This window comes from Bactrocera dorsalis, chromosome 4 (assembly GCF_023373825.1).
Source record: "Bactrocera dorsalis isolate Fly_Bdor chromosome 4, ASM2337382v1, whole genome shotgun sequence".
Taxonomy (NCBI): domain Eukaryota; kingdom Metazoa; phylum Arthropoda; class Insecta; order Diptera; family Tephritidae; genus Bactrocera; species Bactrocera dorsalis.
The window spans coordinates 31537819-31555455 of record NC_064306.1 but is presented as its reverse complement, the minus strand read 5'-3'; the positions used below and the strand labels follow the sequence as shown (position 1 = coordinate 31555455).

Genomic DNA, 17637 nt, shown 5'->3' with positions numbered 1-17637 from the left:
TGAATCACTAACTCTTCTAATCTCCTAATGGTATTGCGTCGTAATTTCTGTGTTGAAATGTTGGTAACCCATTGAAACCCATTTATAAATCCTTCCAAAGAAAACTTCAAGTGCCGGTTCATCTGTATTATATTCGTTAATGCCTCTAGTTTAGTTGTAATATTGTATTGGAACAAAACATATTTATGGACTTTAGAAGTTTTACTTTAGATCTTCTTCGAGTTGATTTTTCCAAAAGTCCTGGACTAATTATGAGCCAAATATAGTTATACTTTCTTCATAATTTTAAAATTCTCATGTTCAAAATCTATGTCGTCGCTCCCAAGGTAATACTCCTTGACCCCAATACACTTGTGTCAATGTTTTTTCCAATCCTCCTTGTTAAAGTAAATTTCCGGAATAGCCCTCAATGCGCGTAGCGATTCACGTTTAACGTCTTCAATTGACTCAAATTGACTTTTAAAAAAATTTACTGATTTTGGCCCAACTTATTGTTCAAAATGGTTTTCTTTGATTCTTCCGATATTCCGGCGGTGCCAGTAAGATCTCTGACTGTCGTCTGTTGTCGATTCTCATGCACCAATCGCTATATTTTAATGACGTGTTGATCATAAGTTGATGTTGATGAAAGATCTGGACGTGATTCTTCGTCAAGACGTTCTCGACCCTTTTGGAATAGTTTATACCTCTCTAAGAAGCTGCTCATTTGTCAGAAACGCCGATATTGAACTACTATAAGGTATAGCTGTCATTTATACTGACGGATGGAAATCGTGTTTTTGTATGGAAATATCTTCACACAATTTGTCATGGATTATTGTCCAAGACAACAGTCCAATCACCACACAAATTATTTACATCGGATCTCTGGAACATACATATATGTACATATCTGTTATTTGAACTTTCCAATCAAAATCAAGATAACTATCTTTCAAATTGTTTCAATTTGTTGTTGGGTACAAAAATTAACTCGAAGACCTTGTTTACTAAGTTTAAGCGCTCAGAGTTGTACTCCCTTTAATAAGAGAGCAACTGTTAGTTACTTAATCGCTCTTAATTGATCAAGTCAGCTTCTTCGATTACTCCACGCACTTCAGCGTTGCATTACAACAAAACGCATACATACATACGAATAAACAGCAATGTGAGTATGTAAACAATTGCAGTGCGTGATTTTCTTCGCCGACACTTTAGCTGTGATAATGCAACACTCCACACAAACATACATACGAGTACATATTCCCTCCAGTTGCCGGTGCCAGATAACGAATATGTGTGCATGGGTATGTGCTTGGCGCCGGCATTGCTAATGTCTGCAATCTGATGCGATAACTTGCAATCACTGTCACCTAATTATAAAGCAAATATATATTTATGTTGCTTACTTGTAAATATGTCGATATTTTATACTAGCAAATAGGTTGTGAATTTTATCAAGAACTAGTGCACTTGTAAAGGGTGTGGTTCAATAAGGGCGTGTGAACTAATTTCAAAGAATCCCTCTGAAATTATGTGTCACTTGAAAGCTACTAAAAGCCTTCGTGAAAGTAAGCAATAAATTGCTCCTTCTTCGTATTACTTTGGGGCGGTATTTTATGCTCATATCAGCGGGAGTTTTGCTTATGTAGAATTAAGGTAAGATATCTTTAGTTTAAAAGTGTCTGTCCAGAACCTAAATCTAAGGGAAACGAGGGTAATGTGTAGAACTTGAAATACCAGCTGACCAAATTTTGACAAAAACACTAAATTTTTAAATATTATAAAACAAATAGTGTCAATGGTTTGGTGTTTCGGTTTCGTGTTGTTTTTGGAGCCATTCATTAGATTTTTGGGCAGTTTCGATGTTATATTCATAAAGTCAGCTACGTTCTCAGTTTTTTCGACCTCTAATCGCCGTCGTTTTTGTTAAAGTTCAAGTCTTTTCGACAATGTTGGTCTCTAAGAGTTGCTGAGATCCTCTGCAATCTCTCTGATGCCAACATGACGACTTTCAGGCACTGTTATCTTTTTCGATTGTATTAACAGAAGCGGATGAACTATTTGCATCAGGCAAGTTTTCGATGATTTCGCTGCATGCTTTGTGACACTCAAATACTTGTGTTCGTCATAAACTAGACTACCCAACGGTTAGGTTATGTTAGGTTAATCTGATTGGCCAATAAACCACGCATAAACCAGTTTTGGTCCTTTGTGATACCAGATGGAGTTCCGTAGCTAGGTCCAAGAGAAGTAGTCATTCTTTAGGATGCCTGCGCTTGACGCGAATTTTAAAAGACTCTGCGACCTCACTATCGATACCTCCTCCAGTGCATCATATCGTATGGATCCTGGATGCTTACAGCGTAGCCTTGCTAATGCGAGAAAAAATGCACCATTGTTTTCCAGGTGCCTTTCTCTAGACTACGAAAAAGCCTTGACCATATTTTTCAATTATTCCCCAGTCGTAATTCCATTGGAAACATAACTCCAAGCAAACTCCTTCCATTTTTTGCATGCTAAAAATTCTCCAATCAACTTTGGATATCAGACTTCACACGAACATAAAAGAGGTTATATCAATCTACGAAAACATGTTCCATCGATAAGGCTTGTGTGCGGTTTAAAGGGATGTGGTCAATATTAATGATATGGCATATGAGTCGACGTTGCGAGTTTTCGAGAGAAAAGTTCTGCGAAAGATTTATGGTCCTTTGCGCGTTAGCCACGGCGAATATCGCATTCGATGGAACGATGAGCTGTATGAGATATATGACGACATTGACATAGTTCAGCGAATTAAAAGACAGCGGCTACGCTGGCTAGGTCATGTTGTCCGAATGGACGAAAACACTCCAGCTCTGAAAGTATTCGACGCAGTACCCGCCGCGGGAAGCAGAGGAAGAGGAAGACCTCCACTCCGTTGGAAGGACCAGGTGGAGAAGGACCTGGCTACGCTTGGAATATCCAATTGGCGCCACATAGCAAAAAAAGAAACGACTGGCGTGCTTTTGTTAACTCGACTATAATCGCGTAAGTGGTGTCTACGCCAGTAAAGTAGAACAAAAAGCCCAGCCAAGATCTCTAAAAACCAAGCCAACCCTCAAAATGAAGTACATGTTTGACAACTACGATATTATAATGGTTTTAAAATACAATAGGCATACTTTTCTGGATGTTCAGAGTAACTACATAATAGGCTAATTATTCCACATCTTAGTCCTTATTTTAAATCCAAATGATAATTTCAAGTCCGTGTTAGTGTCGCCAGTAGAGCTCATAAAGCAAGCAGGATTAAGCAAATTCTACGAAATAGGAAATTCACAAATATTTGCAAGCTCTTCTCTATTAACAATGATATTTACCCCACTCCGTGTCAATCGGTTCGACCAGAAGCGTAATAAGGCTTACCAGCATTTCTTAGTCGTTACCCAGAGCTACTAACTATAATTCGTATTGCAGTGTTCGAATATAACCAATTGACACATCAATTATTCACTGGAGATTAGAAGATTTATAAACATCTCTTGTTAAATTAATAATCAATATATAACGGCATTTGTGTTAAGGTGTGCAACATTTTAATTAGATTGGCTAGTGGTGTGGTGAGCTTGTGAATAACTAATTAAGTATGCAATTATTTTGGTAGAGATGGGCAAGTCAAAAGGTATACTTGCTCGGATTATATCGATATATTTTCAGCTATTCGTTGGTATTGTAAATGTATGGTATATAGTTTCAAAGATTACGAAATGGGTTGAAGCCAGCATAGAAAAATTCACCAAGCCACCTGGCTGTCTCCGGATCGATCATGTTATGATGGGCGGAAGACACGTTTTCGGTGTTTTAGACGTGCGTGCGCTCGGAGGTCCTAACACCGACTCAAACCACTATATTGTTGCAGTAACACATGGCAGGTTCGACATTGAGTTACTACAACCCAACGGACAGCCGAACAATTTTCTACTGAACTTGCACCCTTGCTCTCTAAGAGCACTTATAAGCGGCGGCATTTTAAGACCCTTACGTACAGCTGTAAACGAACCCATTGGTTTTCGGAAATGGCAAAAGAACAGTTGGTACGCTTGGGAGTGCCGTAACAATCGACCACAACACGTGAGGGGTGGGATAGATACCGAGAGTTGAAGAGGAAAGCGAGACGCATTTGCAGATAAAAAAGGAAAGAGGCCGTAATATGTGAGTACGAAGAGCTTGACAAACTGACCGACAAGGGTAATGCTCGAAAATTCTACGAAAAGATGCGGCGGCTAACAGAGCTGCCTTTATGCCGCTATGTATGAATATGGTATCCCTGCAAAACTAATACGGGTGTATAAACAGACGTTGAGCAATAGCAAAAGCTCCGTCAGGATAGGGGAGGAGCTCTCTGAGTCCGTTCGATACCAAACGAGGTGTCAGACAAAGCGACTCCCTATCGTGCGACTTATTCAATCTACTGTTGGAGAAAATAATTCGATCTGGTACAATTTTCTATAAGAGTGTAAAGCTTCTGGCCTCAAGTAAAGTCTACTCTCGAAAAACAAAGATCAAATTCTATAAGTCACTCAATATCCCGTCCTGCTAAGTATACGATGCAGCGGCATGGACGATGACAACATCTGATGAGTCAACGTTTCGAGTTTTCGAGAGAAAGGCTCTGACGAAGATTTATGGTCCCTTTAAAAGACAACGGATGCGCTGGTTAAGTCCTGAAAACACTCCAGCTCTGAGAGTATTCGACGCAGTATCCTCCGGGGGAAGCAGAGGAAGAAGAAGACCTCCACACCGTTGGGAAGATCAGGTGGAGAAGGACATGGCTTCCCTTGGAATCTCCAGTTGTCGTCTCAGAATACATATATCGATATATTTTTATCAGAATAAGTATCGACTATCGATATTATTGTGCCCGTACTAATTGCCGTTGCAGATATTTACGTAATACCGTAATGCATATTTGCTGCACAGAATTTCTAGTTTCCGCACACCATCAACAACCTACCAACCAGCCAACCAATGACCAACATCAACAGAGATGTTGACTAAATGTTGCAACAGTACATAGTTGCAGTCGTAGCAGTATTTTGGTGGCAACTGTTGCAACATACGCATACCGCTAGTACGTACTATGTGGTTAACGGGATGCTGGCGTGCTGCAACAGCCGCTTTGTCACTGTCACAGCCAGCCGGTGGCGGGAAGGACGCCCAAGCGGACGGATGGACGGAAGAGCGCATAGACACCTGCCTAACGATTTGCTCAAAATACTTACAAGCAAATATGTAAATACTTGTGCCTGCTGCACAGTAGTGGCAACAAAGGCAAGTAGCAGCCAGGCATAAATCAACAGTTAACAAGCACAATGCGTGGCATTCACCAACACACACATATAAGTACTGGCATTTTGCACAGGTACTTGCCGGCAAATGCAATATTCAGCATATTGGTTAGTGTTTATTTGTTTGCGCGTTTGTGTTGCAAGTCGCTTCTTCGGCAAGCTTTGCTTTGCTTGCTCAGGTTGGCTGCTTACTTGGCTGCCTGGTTTTGGCTTGCTTGCTTACTTGTGGCAAAAGGATTCTGGCAACGGTAAATATTGCTAAGACTTAACCATGTAATTATGGTGTGAACAGTCGCACAGACATAAATACACCCACACACACGCACGTACGCACACTCATCGTCAGACATTTTCGCAAGTACAGTTATTTATGCTCTCATGAGCTGCATAAAATATATTTGCAGCTCCTCCTAAGTGCCTGTTGCAAAACAGCATGCTTCAACTTCTAATTTGTATATGTAAATACAAATGTATATATATATATGCATATATGCATATATTTATTAAGTATCTGTTGTAGTAAATAAAATGCTTTGGGCATTCAACTGTGTTACATTGCGGTCATATTTATGGGTTTCCTTTGTTTTATGTTTGCTTCACGTTAAGTAAATACAAACTGATTAACTAAATAGTTATTTATGTGTGAATTTAAATTATTTGTACAAAACTTGAAGTGACTACATGCATAAATTTGTATGCGCCAACGCATGTTGCTACTGTGGATTTTGCAAATTTATAGGCCAAGCGACCAAAGTTTAATGTGATCGGCCTTAAATGCTCCAAGCGAGTTTATGTTAGACATTTAATTTTAATGAACGAATTGTGTTATTAATTTGTTGCTTAAATTTATAAGCAATTTTCGTTCGGATAAAGATATAATTTTTTAGGCTTTTAAACCAATAGTTTGTGGGTTTTTAATCAAATTTATTTTTTGTCAAAAGTTTCAATTAGACAAAGTACTCGTATGTAGTTCATATGAGTATAGTTTTTCTAGACTTTTGTTTCAATACATTTAACCAATCATTCGGCTTAAGCGGCACACTTAGTGTGATATTTTAAATAGTTCAATTTTAGTTATTTCGATAGGTCTATACTGTTAAAAATTAGATAGTTTTAGAGTTACAGCCATCTAAAGCGCTCCTTCAGCTTACCTTTTACAGAGTTTTTCCCGAAACGACTTTGTTTGAATTTGCTTGAGGGTTACTCGGAGACAAATAAACCAATAACTGTAAAATTTTTTCTTCGTGGTACGTAGAACACTCTCCATACAATTATTAATCAGTGTTTTGATCTAAACTCTAATTTATGGCAGGCTATAAAGGATCTATACTTAGTACATATGTATGTGAACTTCTTCACTGTGTACTATTAACAGGTGATTCAAGAAGAGGTACTTTTTTCAATGTGCGTTTTTTTTTAACAGATCACGCGTTAGTGTGTCAAGCTTTTTTGTTCAGTAATGTTTGGTATTTTATCGTGGCTAGTCTTACACCTGAACAACGTTTACAAATCGTTCAACTTTATTACGTTCAATTCACGTTCTGTAAAAAATGTGTTTCTTGCGCTTCGCTCTACTTATGCTCCTGAGCATAGTATCCGCAACACCATCACCCATCTTGAGACCCAGTATGCATTATTGGATAATATTCGACCGAATACACTACGGCCAGCACGCAGGGAAGAAAATATGGCAGCCGTAGCTGAGAGAGTACACGTAGACCGTGGAGAGTCGGCTAACGCATGGAACGACTTGGCGTATTTTACCTTGAGGTCTTAAGATGAAGGCGCACAAAATACAGCTTGTGCAAGAACTGAAGTCGGCTCTTGAAAAGTTCCAAAAAGATTTGACGTTCTGAGCCAAATTTTGTTCAGCGATGAGGCCCATTTCTGTCTCCTTGCCTATGTAAGCAAGCAAAATTGCCGCATTTGTGACGAAGAGCAACTTGGAAAGATGCAAGAGCTGCCATCTCAACTAGAAAAAGCAACGGTTTGGTGTGATTTGTGGGCCGGTGGAGTCATCCGTCAATGTTTCTTCAAAAATGATGCTGGTGACCATAACCATCATGCCAGAAATTGAAGCTCGTGATCTCGGCGACATTTAGTTTTAAAAGGACGGCGCCACTTCCCACACATCGCATCAATCAATGGATTTATTTAGAGAACACTTCGGTGAGCAGATAATTTCACGTTTTAGGCCGGTCGATTGGCCACCAAGATCGTGTGATATCACACCGTTAGACTTTTTCCTGTGGTGATATGTAAAGAATGTTCTATCGAATGATAACAAACATTCTCCATCAAATTTGATGTTTCTGTGGTTTTTCTTTAAAAACCGACTGTACCCTTCAAATTTTAAAATAATTTTTATTAAGTTTTTTTTTTTTTAATTTTAAGTTTCCAAAAATCGCTTTGTCACCTAAGTCTGCCGTTCAATTAGCTCTTAAACTTTTTTAAAACTAACATTGGCACGATCTTCAATTTTTAACTTGTGCAGGCGTGTACTTCTAAATAGTTAGTTTAATAGTAAATCTTTGATAACTTAGTTCTATGAACTTTGGTAAAAGTTGCCGGCTCTATATCAAAAATAGTTTACTATCTACGAGTATCAGTGCTTATTGATATCTCCAGACTGCAGAAGTCCCTTGTGGCCTTGTTGTAACCAGACACCATCCAAACCTCAGTTGTAATTCTGATCACAAAAAATGGATTGAACCACCATAAAATTTAATAGAAATAATAGGAGCTTCTTATTATTTTGTTTTAAAGAATGAAAATTTTATGAATTCTACAATATTCACACTTATACACAGAACACAGAAGCCTGGATATGTATAATATGATACGAATTTTGAGCTTTCTACTAATTCAATACATAAAGCTTTCGATATTTTCTACCTTTGTTCGTATATTTCATAGGAATAACCTTTCGACAACGCAAGCTGCTCTTGTGTTAGTTTTCAAAATTAATCTGGCACCTTTGAACCATTACTTTGCAGATTGCAGCTGCTCTCGTGGTTTCTTATGATATATTAGGTTTCTGTTTAAAAATAATTTCAAGATCTGTCTTTCAAAAGCCTTTATAGTCGCAAACGATTGGCATTGGGTGTGAACAATTGCATTGGTAGTCTCTGTCTGTTTTAGAAACCTGCACATCTAGTAACATATAGCCTTTGATCTTTAATATTCATCTTTAAATTCCGTTCTGTCACTCAACTCTTTATTAGTCCAAGTGTAAATTTTTGTTCGACTTAGCCACTAGCGCCAGTAAAATACCTTTAAAAGCCTGTAAACTAACTTTCATAATTCTTTAAATATTAAATTCAGGTGCTTTTATATACGGTACATATGTATATAACATTAATTCCATTTATTTTTCATATTTCTGTAAAATATCTACACATATACTACTATCAATCCATTTTCACCTTGATTAAGTTAAATGTGCGTCTATTTTAAACTTTGTAAAGCTTTTCACCATAGCACTCTCTGAAAAATTGACGTTAACACTGTAGCCGTCATGCTGTTAGATAACAGTACCTTGTTATGTTAACTGCGTTATCCACACTGTACTTAATGCTGTTAAGAGTTACATACATATATACATATATTTTAGCTATCCTCGTAGATGGGAATTAAATCAGTAAAAAATTTTAAATCAGTTTCATTGGATATCTTTATTATGGTATTTGGAGTGGTTCTATGCTCCTTTTAATAGCAGCATTATATTATATTCAGATTCCAATTACTTAAACCCAAACGAACGATTTCCTTTTTAAATTATTAAAACAATACTTGCATCGATAAAATAAATCTGAATATTCAGAATACAAGTAGTTTTTATCAAAGAGTGCTAAAGTTTCTCGTTAAAAATAGTTCGTCCAATACATATATACATACATATATGATTATGTAATAGTAGAATCGGTAAGACACAATATGATGCTTTTTGGAATTTGTGGTAGCGAGGAATAATCCTTGAAATTTCTAGAAGATTAGTGACTGTTTCTCTGCATTGAGATTGGTAAATGTCGAATATATGAAGTAGATACATAAAAGAAAAAAAGTTTATCAGGACAGTATCTATAGGGTTAGATAGGAGATTAGGGCTAGACTGAAGATAACACTTTTTTTCTAGACAAATGAAAATGAGTAAGTAAAATAAGTTTATTTAATTCACTTTGTTAATTGCAATACACTTCAGGCTTATTAGCTCGGGTTAGGCAATTACGTAAAACATAAAGCATTTATTTGGCCAATTTAACGAATGCTCTGTTGACTGCAGAAGTCGGGGAGAGAGACACCTTCAGTTTAGTGCCGTTGCTCATTCTTGGTGTTAAAATTGGACTATAATAAGAAGAACGACTGCCGTATTTGCGGATACTCAGTGTAACTCGAAGGAGATTTTACTAGTTAAATTTCAAATCCAGCTGCTCTACTCCAAACATATCTTTTTGTAATCTTTTCTAATTTCCAAATAAAACATAAATATTATTTTTTTTTTACATAAGAACCTAATAATTTGAAGAAATGTTATATTTATATATACATACTAATACTCTGAACAGGAAATATGTAGTATGCCACAAAATTTGTAATAAACAGAAGTATTCTTCTTCTTCTTTCTTTTTGCTGCTTGACGCCAATTAGAGACTCCTTTTCCTTTCCCTCTGCTTCCTCCGGCGGGTATTGCGTGGAAAACTCATAAAGCTGGAGAGTTTTCATCCAATCAGACGACATGACCCAGCCAGCCATTTCAATGTCGTCGTATAACCTTTCTCTCGAAAACTCTTAACATCGGCTCATCAGATCTCCATGATCTCCATGTCTCTGCACCATGCAGTAGGACGGAAATGATGAGTGACTTGTAGAGTTTGGTCTTTGTTCGTCGAGAGAGAACTGTACTTCTAAATTGCTTACTCAGTTCGAAGTGGCGAGCTAGAAGTCTAGTCCCTTAGTTTTTGGGATATCGATCTGAAATTTAAAACGCGTCCTTTTTTCCCTGAAAAACTTTCATTTGTTGGAATTCCCGATATCGGACTCGAATATGAAGTAGCTGTCATACAAACTGAATGATCGGAATAGAGTGTTCTCCTTCAAAAAAAGTTTCATAAATCACTTTTTTTAGGCGGTCTGCATTTTTAGCTTTTAGTTTGAAAGAGGGGGCTTCTCATGAGTACTTAATTATTCCAGTAGATGATCAATGCTCGAACGTATTGCAATGACAGTTTTTGGTGTGTGAAGTGTGCCGCGAATTCACTTAATATTGCGGATTTACTATTAAAGTCATTCGCTTACGAACAGATAAATAGCATAGTAAGCAATTTGACTGCACTCTCTCTCTCTCTCTTCGTTACAAATAGTTGAATACAGTTATTATTTGCCTTCTAACTTATTGCCAGCAATACTGCGAATTAATTTACCCAACAAAAATACACAGCAAATAAATGAAAATGTCAACAAAAGATAGATTACAAAATGAATACATCAATGAACAAGCATAATGAACAATACGAACGTACACTTCATGAAATTACCGAATACAAAGCCATCCAGTAATCGTAGAGGAGACTCACGAAGATGAACGCAAAGACGACGAAGACGAGTGAGGCGAGTGAGGCGATACAAAACCTGCCAAGATTGCACTGAAGAAAGACGCACGTGATAGACAAGGGATGCAGGTGTTGAGAGGGTGAGAGGGGGGAGTGAAGCGCAGCGTATTTGCCACATCACCGAGTAGAGCCAATTTCAATTTGGACACGGTAACAAAATGCCAACAAAAGCGCCGCAACAGTTATAAATGCGGGCTTACGCAATAGAACGCTAACAAATATACAGATTAACTGCCATACCACACACACACACCTGGATGCTGCAACGCTTAGCTGCTATAGCCGCCTGTGGCACTAATAAAGACGAGCGCAAACGCAACAACAACAAATAAGAGACGGTTCTGAAGGTGAAATTATTAACTCGGCACAACGGTGCACAATGAGGCCAACTACAGCAACAGTAAAATCAACAACAAACAAGAAAAAGCGTTAACTTCGACTGCATGACTGACGCTGTTATACCCTTTACAGGAGCTTAAGTTATTGTAAGGTATATACAAGATTTTTACTCACCTTGGTAGTGTTCGAGTCCAGTTCCAGTCCAGCCAAAGTCTCAGTTCTTCCTGCATTCGGGCTTCAACCACAACCATGATACTAACTGAGGAGCCAGTCCGCATGAGCAGGTTGGAGCGAGCTCCAAGGGCTCTTACTCCCCGTGGTACCAGAATTAAGTCTCCGGTCAGACCTCGTAGCCGAAACTACTACCAGTTGAGCTTCTATACTGCTCTGTACTGGTGACCATGGGTTGGACTCCGCACACACCATTCCCACAAGAAGCTAACCCTAATTCTCAGTTAAACGCCTTCGCAGCCTTAACAGTTCATGCGCACACGACCCTAACTGATCGGCATTCCGATTAGTGGAGATCTCACTGCTAACTCCTAAACGTCCATCCGTCCAGGTAGTCCTCATACCACTCAGATCCCTAATGTCCGAGTAAATTGAGCATTCTGCAATTACATGCACCCAGTCCTTTACCCTCGCCCCACAAACACAGCCTCCACCTATCAGATAGGTACCTCTGATGCCAAAACGCATTCAGAGGCTCATGCCGCGTAAGCAGAAAACCCAGCCTCAGACAAAAACTGAAGTCTGGGTTAGTCTCAACAAACCCAAAGTCCCGAATGTACTTATAAGTCACTCGATCGTTGGGACAATAGTCTTAACCTACATTGACCCTATCATTTAAAAGGCTCCTGGCCTCAAGATATCATCGGAAATCCAGTCATTCTGCAGCAATGACAAACTCAAGCCGTGATTGTCAATATGACAATCTGGTCCAGAGGGGGTGGATCTAATAGAACTTCCATAGCATTCGTTGAGACGATGCGACATACAGGCAAACAGGAAAGAATCATACAACGAGTTATTGAGAGGAGTTTTTGGGACCCCAAGACTGCAGGGTCTGCTTCAGCCCTCGTCCGAGACCGCCAATTTACAATCTCTAAGAGATATCCTCCCACCCGCTCTAGATCACTTCGCGAGGGACGGATGAACAGTCAGTCTAAGTCAACTCAGCTCGTCATAGGATCTCTGGTGCTTCCTTCTGTGTTTTAGCCACTTATTGGCCAATTTGTTATAACCTGTTCCAGGTTTAAACAGTTACACATACGAGTACAATGACTTGATTTTGATATCTGCTATAGTGGTCCGATATTTTCAGTTCCAACAACCGAGCAGTACCTTGGGGAGAAAAGGACATGCACAAAATATCACATCGATATCAAAAAAGTTGAGGAAATAGTGCTCATACTATATATACTGACAGACGGACGACCATGGCTAAATCGGCTCGGCTCATCATATTTACCCTCCTGGATGTTACAAACTTACTTCTTTCTGTGGCAAACTTATTGCAACCTGTGTGGGGTATAAAAAAGGGGGAGCACAAAAGTACAGCAACAACAACAATTTGTTGTACTACAAAAACAAGAGGGCAAACTGTAGCGGAAATGGCATTTCCTCCGTCTGAGTGAGCTCAGCTCACACACATACACACACAAAGCGAGAGGGAGTCAAACCGACAGGAAATGCAATCTTTCTTGCTTGCATTTGTGTGCGCGTGTATGTGTGTGCGTGTCTGCTGGCAATAAATGCTAACTATTCATCTTGTATTGAAAACGAAATAGTCGCCATGTTCAAATAAAAGTGGATTCTCATTCAATGGCCGTAATTACTTCTTTGCGTTCCACTTAGTTTGGATGCGCCATCAAGCGAACCGGAGCGCACTATGCCGCCACAAGTGCTGTGTGCGTGTATGTGTGTGGTTGTGCGGCGGGTGAATTTGGCAGGTGAAGAATTACGAATTTCAAAAGTTGCATAAACTTGTAAGTTACTGAACTTGCTGCTCGAACGTGCAACACCACCCTGAGTGGCAGTATAATAACATAACACCGACAACAACAACAACAAGCACAAGAACAACCGCAACTGCAGCAAACCCGGCCGTTGCGGGGCATGGCGGGCGTTGGTAGTTGGCTGAGCAGGAAATTGCAATTATTGCAAAGAATTGCAAAGAGATTAAAAGTAGACAAGCAAGCGGCAAGAGCAAAAACAAAAACAAACATGACTCCCCTGCCTGCAAAACTCGACAATAGCAAGCACGGCAAGTTGCCGCCCAGCAGCAGCAGCAGCTGTTGCTGTTACCTGCCAAAAAGCGTTGTGGGAAGAAATATGGCGAATATACGAAAGAATGCTGCTGTTGCTTGCTGTTGCGTTCTTCGCACTTCTTCCTGCCTTCGTCGGCTGCTCATTTGCCCCTTGCAACATATCTTGCGGCAATCAGTGCGGAAAGTTTTCGCGCTCGCTTATTTCTTCTTCTACTCTTTTGCGATCTTGTAATGTTTTCTTCTTGTTATTGCTTTATATCTTGTTGCTGTTGTTGTTGCAGCTGCTCATCTTGTTCTGTATCAATGTCCTGCTGCGCTTCTTCATCTTCCAGTTGCATCATTTAGTAATTGTTGTTGCCTCATTCATGTACATAAATTAAAAATATTTCACATTAACAACAACAACAACGCCGTGAGCTTTCGTTTTTTACCGCCTGCACTTTTGGTATAATTTCGCCGGCGTTTATTTCGCGAATGCAGTTTTTCGATTGTGCTTTTTTCCATTTTCCTTTACTTTTATGCAAATTAAGGTTTTTTTTCAAGTTTTACAGATTTTTTTATTGTGCGCCGTGTTTTTTGTTTTAATTTTATTTTTACTTGGTTTTTGGTCTGCAGGTTTAACGCACAACCGAACTTTTCATTAATTTTCTGGTTGTAGATTGTTGTGCTGAAAAACTTTTGTAAATTTTTTATTGTTGTTTTTATTTTCTTTTATTAAATAATGCACCTTTTGTCGTTTAATATTTAACGAAACGTTTACTTGGATAATAGAAATCGAAATCTTTACGAAATTATGTATAATTGACTCTTTGACTATTTAACAAAGTTTTGCAGGGTCTGTATACTTGTTTTTGAAGTTCATCAATCGTCCACCAAACTTGATTTTCAATAAATCGATTGTGACATTCACTGTGTGCCTTGTGGCGGCGTCCTGTTGGAACCACATATTGTCCAAGTGTTCATATAATTCAATTCGAGCCAAAAATATTTGGTTATCATAGAGCGGTAGCGATGCTCATTAACAGAAACGTGCCGGTCTCGATCATTACGGAAGAAATATGGCCCAATGACACCGCCGGCTCATAAAGAGCACCAAACCGCAAATTTTTCAGGATGCAATGATGATCAATCAAATACGTGTGGATTGCTGCCTGACCAATAACGAATATTTTGCTTATTGACGAAGCCATTCAGCCCGAAATGAGCCTCATCGTTCATTTTTTTTTTTCAATGAAAATCCGGAGTTTTTGCTCAACCCTATTCACGAACTTTCGACGATTCAGAATTCGCCACAACGTCATCACAGAGATGTCCAACGCTTGAAAACGACGTGTGAGAGACTGATATGAGTCTTCAACAACATTTTGTACTGTGTCTGTAGATTAAAATTTTGGTCTGGCAAGATGATTATGACCACCATAAATTGGAAGTAGCGCTCTTAAATCTGAGGCCACTGACTCTGAATTTCAGTAGTAAATTTTAATAATTTCGACTCTTTGATGGATCATATATCTTTCTGATGAAATAGCAAACCTTACCGAAGAAGAGAAATGCCAAAAAAAGCGGGGAAAAAATGGCGTCCTTTGCTGTTCCTAACGGTTTACTTTTGTAGCGTCTCTATTGAAACCCCCGTTACTATATGAACTCCTACTGATAGTGTGAAAATGGTTGAAATTTGAAGATAATCCCGCTCACTTGACATATAACGGTACTGTTAAAAACTACTAAAATCGGAGTAAATCAATAACTAAATACGCCAGAGACATAAAATTTTACCTTCGAAATGATATGTGAAAGCACCGGACAATTTTTAGTGAAATCCAATATCTAGGGACCCAACCGACCGATTTCGACTAAATTTAGTACATTGCATTCCTCTTATATAAAATGGACAAAATCGGATAACAACCACACCTATGTACGTCCCATATAGCACAATTTTAAATTCCAGTACACTAATCAAGAAGGAATTAATATTATATAACGCTTTGCACAAAATAATGCCTGTAGTGTATGCCACCTTATGACCAAAAATTGTTCAAATCCAATAAGAACTGATCAAGACCCTAGGTAGCAAATATTTGGACCCCAGTACCCACAGTTGACCTTTTTTTTGAAATGCAGGGATAATCCTTCTGTGTCTGTACGTCGAATATGGGTTGAATCGGGTCAATACTTCCCTTAGCTCCCATATATGTATGTACCTAATATAAAGATATTCGAACTTCCGGGTCCCCATATCTGCCAACATATGAGCTATCTCAATGAAAATGAGAGAACGAGTTTTACTCATAACAGTGTCTCCTTGTGCCTCAAATAGATAAATTTGAGCGAAAACTTGGCGTACTACCTACATATGTATATAACTAATATCAGGATTTTCGAACATCCGGCTGACATTTTGCACGTTGTTTATTAATTTTATTTATTTTTTTAATTTTAATACGTATTTACTTATTCGTAGTTGTTTTTTTTTTTCTAATATCATGGTCTCTACTGTTTTCTCCTGTAAGCAACTAGTCGCATTGCCAGAAATGTTAATAGACGATGCTAAACACGAAAGTCTAACAGGAAATGTTAATCAACAGTGATAGTAAAACAATAATGTGACAGCGCAACTTTAAAAATGTGCACGCGCTTTTACTCGTAGCTACAATTATGAGAGAATATGCTGCGTACTCTGCTAACGTAATGCGGACGCTTAACTAAAAGGAACTATAAAAAATAGCGGCGGAAATAAGAGGAGGCAACTGATGATATTCGCTCTTGAGAACACCAGCGACATCTATTGGCAGTTAGAATGATCTTACAGCGATGTAAGAAACGAATTTTTATGTTCATTTTATACACATACATATGTACTCTTGTGTACATACATGCACATGCGATCGTTCATCGCTTTCTTATGCAAAATTGTTGTGATCTCCATGGTGTATTAGTCAACTTTGAATATTTTAGCTCTTAATAAACAAATATAATAATTTGAAGAAGTAATATGTGCGCCATCTGTTGGTCACGTTCACGTTCATGATCATGATATACACTAATGTTTATAGCCAATAAACAGAAGAATGTCATAAATTCGGTTAAAAGCAAGGAGCTAAAGACAAACTAATTAAAAAGCCCGTATTTTTATAAGATTAAAAATTCTCGCATATAACTTGAATATCCATATCTCTGTAGCTCAAAAATATTTGTGAACCCTGTAGTTTTAGGCGATCTGCTACATTATCTACAGAGCCACTTCAATTTAGAAGCTTGAATGTCATTGGTCATTCTTTATTTCCGCCGCCATTGCGAACATTCGTTTCCTTGTACCGCGTTCGTGTAAATGGCTTATGCAGCAGCTCGGTGAAAAGTGAAATTAGCTTAGGAATTAAAGCTGCAATTAAGGAATTTTTAGTAAAATTAGGCTGAAGTTCGTGATTTTAATCGCTTTAAAGTAAAAAAAAGTAATCGGGCGTTGATATTTGTGTGATGAAAATTGAAAAAGTGAAAATTAGTGAGTGCAAAAGCTGAACGCTGAGCGTAGGCGCAAGCAGAGCTCTGCCAGTGGTTGTACATAAAATGTTATGTTAATGTTAATTGAGTTATGTTAATGTTAATGATGTTATGTTAATGTAAATAAAGTGTTAGAAGTAGGAAAAAGAGTTTAGAGTGGAAAGGTTATCAATTTATTGCAGAAAATGCGAAACGAAGTAAATTAAAGCGGTAAGTGCTTATAAAATATTAAAATAATTATTTTTTGGCATATTTATGCAGAAATTTGCCTTTTAATGGCAAGTTGTTGCACATTTATTTTAAAGCTTCATTTTTTTCTTGAATATTTAACCAATTAATTTTACAAAATTATATAAAATAAATAATACATACATACATAAGTATGTGCATGTCCATATGTAAGCTTTCCAAAGCATGTATAAAATGTAAAGGATTTGGTTGCCACTGTGTCAAACAAGATCCTTCAAGCTGCCAACAGATGCCGTAGTAAGTTTTAACAGTGAATACCTTTGAATGCCTGTTCTAATTTTAGGCTTCATTGTGTCTAATTCCTCTGTACTGAACTGTACTGAAATGTGTATATCAGTTGCGCAGTCACATTACTTC

The 17637-nt window shown here is 38.2% G+C and overlaps 1 protein-coding gene across 1 annotated transcript in view; it reads right to left on the bottom strand.

The window, feature by feature from the left end:
- LOC105224091 (balbiani ring protein 3) overlaps nt 1-17637 on the bottom strand; it is a 387939-nt gene that overhangs the window by 43934 nt on the left and 326368 nt on the right. The gene's annotated exons all lie outside the window — the stretch shown is intronic.